Raw genomic sequence first — 6,030 nt, forward strand, 5'->3', positions numbered from 1 at the left:
CTACTGATGTGGCAAAAAAGATCTGTTGTGTTATGCTAACTTGTCTTCTTGTAGGGCCGCTAACTATACATAGTACGTGGCATTGACACGGACGTAAGTCTATCATGTGTAGGTGAAGAACGATGATGTGGGCTGGAGCAACCAAAACACATTGCATGGTGTGGGATGGGTGGGAGCAATAGGCCAAGAGTTTTAAAAAATAGTTGCCAATTATCGCACTGGTGGTGTCGGAATATACCAAAACTTCCACTGGGGTTTTTTAATCTATGCAAGGTCAGAATGCTTCATTGTAAAAGGATGATGGGGAGTTTGTTGTCATGCATGACCAAAAAATTTTAAACATGACACTGGAAAGTTTCTCAAGCCATTGGCAGTGTGGGATATATATCCCACATGCGCTATGGAAGAGGTCTACAAACTATTTTTATAGAAAATGCTATGGACTTTCAAACAAAGAGAAGCTCGTGGGATATGGGTAGGCTGGTCCATGTAATGTTCTCAGCCAGTGGTTTGTTGGACACCAGGTTTTGTAGTCATTGGTATGTGTAGTGTGGTGTCCAAAACTTGTAAGTGACCGCTGCGAATTGAATCACCCACTGAATTAATCAAATAACTTGTGATTAAATAATAAACCCTCCAAATGGTAGAGCCAGGGTGTCACTGCCTGGTTCTACTAAAAAAAAATTCTCTGCTGCCCAAAAGGGAAAAAATTTCAAAAAAATGCATTAAAAAAATTAGAGAAAAAAATACAAATTCGAAAATGAATTAATGAGATCTGCAAATGACCATACCGAAAGTACAAATTAGGGCCTCCAGGGTTTGATTTGAAAAAATTTTCTTGGCCTCATAGTCGGCTTTGGGCCAAGGTAATTGAGTTTATAGTCGATCTTCATTGAATCAACATTTTGGACACAATGGAAAGGTCAAATTTGGCCCTAGATGCTCCCAATTTTTGCAGTACTCCAGATTTGCGCTGAGGTGCTGAAGCAACAATCATCTTGAATGGCTATGTGATGAGAAAATCTCCAAGCTCTGATAGCATGTAAGAATTTTTCTAAGGGAAAAATTCACCCAAGAACTAAGAACTCAAACACAAACACAACTGTAGACTAGAAAGAGAGAGTATGATCAAAATGACGATATATTCATTCAATATGCAATGTTAACATACACTAGGAGTGCCTGTATATAAAGGCCTCTAAGATACATCTAGAATACCTTGTAATCAACACCATGATATGTCATACAACCATGCACATGTCCACCAGATATGGGTTATCCTCCATTAAGCACAAAAGTAAGTGTTGTGATGAGAGGATAAGCCTAGAAGGGTGTGACACGCAAATTAGTGTTGTAGACACCATGTGTTAAAATAGATTTGCATACTCCTATGTTGTCAACATGATAACTAAAAAAGGTATGCAAACTCCTAAGTGTCTCACAAAATAAAATAATAAAATGATGCAAAATAATAAAATAATGCATTAACCTAAATAAACTTAAGTAAGTGTAAATAGTATATGCATATTTACACCAAAACTTTGGAACCTATTTTCACTATGGAAAAGAAGGACATAGGGCATTTTATTATCCTCAATTCCAAGGAAATGATAGATTAGAGAATTGAATTTCAACCTAGAGTTGTACACATGTTGATGAAGATGCCAAATCATTTTATTTTCAATATGATAAAAGTGGAGAAGTCCTATGTAATAGAAGAGTCACACTAAGTGGTGAGAATGAGCCTAATCAAAGCAGGAACTTGTTTCACACAAGGGGAAAATGTGAAGATAAGTGTTGTGTTATGATCACTAATGGTAGAAGTACTGACAATCTGATGTCATAAAATATGGTCACAAAGTTAAAACTTAAGAGGCATAAACCCCTGTGTCCATATTGTATTGCTTGGGTGTAGGATTACCACAAGGTCATGACCAATGAGAAAGGATTAGTAAAATTCAAGATTGGAATCTATCACAATGAAATGTTGTGTGATATAATACCTATGGAAATATGTCATATGTTGTTGGGTAGACCATGGAATTTTGATAGGATGGAGTGAAACATAAGTTGAAGCCATTGAAGGATACAAATAAAAATGGAGGATGGAGCATGTGTAAAGATTCTCAAACCATCACAAAGATTAAAATCAAGTATAATTTTTATTTCCAAGTATGGATGTTATTATGAACTTTTTGAGTGGAGCTGTGTATTTCAAAAAGATAGATTGAAAAACTGGATATCTTCATATTTGAATCAGGAAAGGAGATGAATTGAAGACTACCTTCGAGATAAGGGACTAATTGTACAAGTCGTTAATCATGCCTTTTGGGCTAACCAATATACTAATAACTCTCATGTGGCTCATGAATAATGTATTGTCATTATTTTCCTAGATGATATTTTAATATTTAGTAAGACATTGAAGGAGCATTTGATGCACATTAGTAAGGTGTTTGATAAGTTGAGGGAAGAAAAGTTTTTGTTGAATTTGATCAAATGTATTGGTTGATCTTCTTTCCTCAAGATTAATACCTTCTACAATAACACATAGACTCCATCTTAACTATCTCTACAATCATTAAATATTTTATAGAAGTTAGCCAAAATGATTTACACGAGTGTTTGTGCAATTAAAAACCCATGTGTCAAAACTATTTCACCCAGTATTTGAATGTTTTGAAACTTAGTCATATCTAGGAGTTGGTGTACCTAGGATATGTAGTTTAAGAAAAATGTGTAAAAAATGATCTTGAAAAATTAAAGGCTATCCTTGAATGACCTACTCCAAGGGGTGTGGTTAAGGTAATATCTTTTCATATATTAGCTAGAAATTTCATCACACGTTTTAGCAGTATCTGTGGATCCTTGATTGAAAAAAATGAGAGGGGATAGAAAATATTTTGAGTGGACTATAGGAGTAGATATGATTTTTCATCTATTTACGTAAAAAGTTATAATGCAACCTAGCTTAGTACTTTAAGATTATAACAAGATGTTTCAAGTCGACTGTGATGCTAGTGGTACTACAATAGGAGTTATTTTTAGCCAAGAAGGTAGATCTATTACATATTTCAGTGAGAAGTTGAATGATCCCAAAAGAAAATATTTTATTTATGATCAAGAATTTTATGCTATAGTTCAAGAATTGAAGAAGTAGAGACACTATCTTCTTCCTAAGGAGTTTATTTTTTATATTGGTCATCAAGCATTGGAATATTTGAATAGTTAAGGAAAATTGAACTAAAGGAACTTGAAGTGGGATGAATTTTGGTAGAGTTGGTATCATCTTAAAATGGAAGCACTTCTATATTAAGATTATTTAGCCCTTTGCATAAGTGGTCCAGGGTCATGTCAAGTGCCTTGAATAGGTCTTTGCATGGATATAACTATTTATTTGATGTTATCTCTCTCTATTTCCAAACTATTTTTGACAACTATCTTTGTGAAATTGTGGACTTTGACTTTCTAGGTCAAGGAAAATCTTTTAGGTCAAGAATTACCTCGACCCTAAGCTAGGTCAACAATGATCCTGACCCTAACCTAAGGTAGGGTCAACCTTGTCCCTAATCTTAGGTCCAATTTTCAATTTTTGGGAGTTTCAGGATATTAGGCTTCACAAAGTTTCTTTTTCCTGCTATTGGGTTGGCTATTTTGGGTTTCAGAATGGTACACTCTTAAATTACATTTAATTTACATCCTTTTGTAGGGGTTAAGCTTAATTGGTATTTAATGCTCCTATATCAGCCTTATCTAGAAGTTTGTACCCTAGATCTCTATATAAGGAAGCCTTCTTTGATCATTTGACATCGATCATCCACTATCTATGAGAAAAGTTATTGTCAAGTTTTCATGAGAGAATCCATGATCTATGAGAAAAGTTATTATCAAGCATTCAAGCATTCAATCATTCAAGTGTTCAAGCATCCAGTTCATCAAGGAGGTCCTTTGTTAGCCATTGAAGGATTCAATCTCTATGGAGCCCTCTTGTTGAAGATTTCTCCATCCACATTCATTCAAGCCTCTTCCTATGCAAAGATCCATTCAAGATTCGTGTTTGAGATCTAATGTCATTGATTTGAGACATCCTACATACATTTCTTTATTTCTCTAGAGCATCTGTACTTGTGGATTCAAGGATTCAAATCCTCCACAAGGATTTCAATATAAGTAAGGTGAATTGTTTCATTTACTTTGTTTATTCATATTGCGATTTCAATTATATTTCATGGTTGATTAAAAACTAGGATTTAACCGAGGGAAACCCCCAATCCAAAAAAAGAAACCCTTTTCCTTGCAAATACAAGTGTGGAGAAATGAATTAAAGTGTGTATTTGGATACCCTTTTCATCAAGCTTGTGAGATTTATGAATAGAAATTTCATCCAAGAAGTGTAGGTCAATGTCAACTTCGTGGGGTACAATTGTTCCCTGGAGTAAAACTGTGTCCCTCTATTTGGGTCAAGGTTGACCTCCCTTCAAAGGGACAAAAGTTTTCTAGGTTTTCTCTATCTTGACATTTCCAGTCCAAAATAGGTTGCAGAATTCCATGAAACTATACATGTACATCAGAAGTCAACATTTTCCAAATTCGTCCTAGTTCAAGGTGAGTATTTGTCTTTTATTCATTTTAGATTTTAAGTACTTACATTTCCATAACCAAGATTATAGGATCTTCTCCTTTCTCCCTATTCTCCATTATATGATCCATTTGTACATCGATCACTTTCTTATAGTTAATCAAATTGGATCATTCCTATTGGGAGTTTTGGTTGAGGATAGGTCCTATTTTCACCCTATTTAGAGTCATACATTTATTTTTAAATACACTAGTATAATGTCTAACTATGTTGGAGATGCTCTCACTAGGAGACAACTTTTGCTGACAGAGATGTAGATTGAGGTGATTAGGATCAAGAAACTCAAGAATTTGTATTTAGAGGATCCTAATTTTGGTTAAGAATAGAAGGCTTATATAGAACCTCTTACAGTGAACAAGATGAAGTGGTTGGAATTCATAATCCAAGATGGTATGTTATTCAAAGGAAGTAAATTGTGCACACAAAGAAGTTCTATGAGAGAGAGAATCTCATTATAGTATTATAATGGATTTCATTCTTGGTTTTCCAAGGACTTAGTGTGAACATGATTCTAAATTTGGAGTGGTTGATAGGTTTTCAAATATGATGCATTTTGTTCCCTACAAGAAGACTAGTGATGTTGTTCATATAAAAAGGTATTTTTAAGAGAAGTGGTAAGACTACATTGTCTATCCAAGAGTATAATTTTTGATTGAGATACTGAGTTTGTTGGGTATTTCTAGCATACATTTTGGAAGAAATTAAAGACAATTTTGAAATTCAGTTAATAGGGTGGCATTCCAAGTGAATGGCCTAAAGTCTTCTAACAAGGCTCACTTTTAATATGGTGATTGAAATCCCTTAACTGGGTCATATTTAACAGTGTGTGTTGTAACCTTTAATAGGGTTGGCCTTTAATAGGGCATCACTTCAGAAGAGTGACAAAGGAGTAGCATGTTAATGGTGGTTTTTCCTAAATTGTGGTTCCATGTTAAATCATTGTGTCATGTGTACTAATGGATGTGTTATGTTTTATACTTTACATTTCTGCATGTTATTTTAATAGTAACATATCGATTTTGGTTTACACACAATGAATGCATACATGGTTAAGAAATTTTTATGGGTTCACTGCATTGTAAAAGTTTTATTTGGATATCTGGACCTTGAATAACTAATTCACCCCCCTCTCCTCTTAATTATTCTAAATAATTTCAACAGTAGAGTTTCCTATTGAATTGAATATTTCACTAGTATTTAACATTTGAGATTTGATAGAGTATCATGAAGGAGGTTATGGTCATGCAATCATAGAAGTATAGTGGTGTATTCCAACAACTACTTCAACTACAAAGGAGATTGAGGACATAATGGACAACTGAGTTTGTATAAGTACAAGGAACATGGAATATGAAAAATATCTCATCAAGTGGAAAGGATGACCTATTGAG

Source organism: Cupressus sempervirens, chromosome 10, assembly GCF_028749045.1.
Source record: "Cupressus sempervirens isolate cs-2001-9-10 chromosome 10, ASM2874904v1, whole genome shotgun sequence".
NCBI classification, from domain to species: Eukaryota; Viridiplantae; Streptophyta; class Pinopsida; order Cupressales; family Cupressaceae; genus Cupressus; species Cupressus sempervirens.